The sequence below is a fragment of the Fukomys damarensis genome, unplaced genomic scaffold, assembly GCF_012274545.1.
Source record: "Fukomys damarensis isolate Sample0158 unplaced genomic scaffold, DMR_v1.0_HiC HiC_scaffold_6, whole genome shotgun sequence".
Lineage (NCBI taxonomy): Eukaryota > Metazoa > Chordata > Mammalia > Rodentia > Bathyergidae > Fukomys > Fukomys damarensis.
The window spans coordinates 14425096-14427342 of NW_022900918.1; positions in this window are offsets into that span (position 1 = coordinate 14425096).

Consider the following 2247-nt stretch of genomic DNA (forward strand, 5'->3'; position numbering starts at 1 on the left):
CAATAAATTCAATTAAAGCTGAAAAAAAAAAGGAAAATGTCAGGCAACTTGGAAAGAGGTAAGAAGAAATTATTGAAGGGAGACATATGACAGAAAAAATCAAAATAGCAGACCTATTGTGTGTTCTCTGTCAAGGCCAACCAATTCCCAGATTCTTCCATGCTAACCGGGCACAATTCATTCCTACATTATCTATGTGGAGTCAGCACCAAACTCCTAAGTAATAGCACCCAGTCACACTACCCCTATTTCTTTTACCAGTTGTGGGGGGAGGGGTCCCTGCACTTCTTAGCCAACTACATATTCAGGGATTCCCATGACTCATTCCTGAGGTTCAATAATTCACTAAAATAACTCACAGAACTCAGGAAAGCAACTTATGAACACTTACTGGTTTATTGTAAAGTATACAACTCACAGCCATCCACATGGAGAGGATGCAAAGGACAAGGACCAAGGGACGGGGGTACAAAGTCAGTCTCTGAGCACATCCATGTGCTGATCAATGCAGAAACTCTCTGAACTCTGTTGCTTAGGGATTTTCATCAAAGGCCCAATATATAGGGATGATTGGTTAAATCCTCGGCCACTGGTGACGGAACTTAATCTCTAGCCCTTTTCACTTTCTGAAATCAGGGAAGGAATAGGGGAGCTGAAATTTCCAACCCTTTCATCAAGGGGTTAGTTTTCCTGTGACCATCCTTAAGCTGAAGCTGTTTAAGCCCCCTTTCTCACCTTGGGTCATTTTAGCACACTGAAAAAAAAATACATGTCTGTCTGTCTGTCTGCTTGTATATATTATGTATGCATTCATGTGTATATGTCTGTATTTATGTCTATATGTGTACATACTTATATTTTATCATATAAAATTATATTAAATATTAATGAAATAAACTTTTACTGTTTAATATGGCTACCACTGCTACACATAGGTATTTGAAGTTAAATTACTTAAACAATTTACAATGCAGTTCTTCACTGGTATTAGCCACATTTCAAACACTTAATAGTCATAGGTGGATGGTAGTTATAATTTTAGACAGTTAAGACAGACTTTTTATTCCAGAAAGTTCTATTAGACAACGTTGGAAACAGAATGTCCAATTAGATGAAAAAAACCATCAGTTCTGTATTGTCTAAAAAGATACACTTTAAATTTAAAGAAACAGAAAGAAAGATATACCATATAAACAGTAGATCTAAAAATTCTAGAGTGACTATATTAATGTCAGATAAAAAGGCTTCAAGATAAAGAACACTATTAGATATAAATAGAAACATTTCATCATGATAAAATGAGCAATTTGGGAATATCATAATAATAATAAACTCTCATATGCCTAATAATAGACTACCCAAATACATAAAGCAAAACAGAGATAATTAACAATAAAAAATTCTACTATCATATTTGGAGATTTAAATACCATCACCTTGGCAACCAATAGAGCAAGTGGATAAGGGAAGACATAGTAAAGACATAAAGGATGTGAGGAACACCACCAGCCATTGTACTCTACCTGGTATTTGTAGGACCTCACACCCATGAGTGCAAAATGCATATTTGATTAAAATGTGTTTGATACTTTGATTATGCTAGGCTATAAGACAACTCTCAATAAATTTCAAAAGATTAAAATCTCTCTGAGGCTGGTCACTGTGGCAGTGTCTATAATCCCAGCATTCAGAATCTGAGGCAGGAGGATTGCTGGCAGTTTGAGGCCAGCCTTGGCCACATAGTGAGTTGAAGGCCAGCCTGGAATGTATAGCAAAACCCTGTTTTTTTTTTTTTTTTTTTAAATCAAGCAGAGAATCTTTTCTAAGTACAGCAGAACTAAATTGGGAGTTAATAACAATGGCATATCTAAGAAAACACTAAATTTTGGTAATGAAACAGCAGACTTCTAAATAACCCATAGATCAGAGAAGTAATAGGAAAATTTTAAAAAATACTTTATACTGAATCTTAGTAAAACAACAATATATCAAAATTTATGGGATGCAGCAAAAGCAGAACTAGTAGGGGAAATTAAATCATTGAATGCTTATATTAGAAAATAAAAATGCTATAAAATCAATGATCTAAGGTTCCATCTTTTTTTCCCAGTTCTTTTTTTATTAATATATGTTTCTCATATGTAGTAATTACATTCATCTTGGGGAATTGTTGTGCATATATATTATATTGCATATTATATATATCATATCTTTTTTCCTCTCATTGGGTTTATTGGTACATCTTAG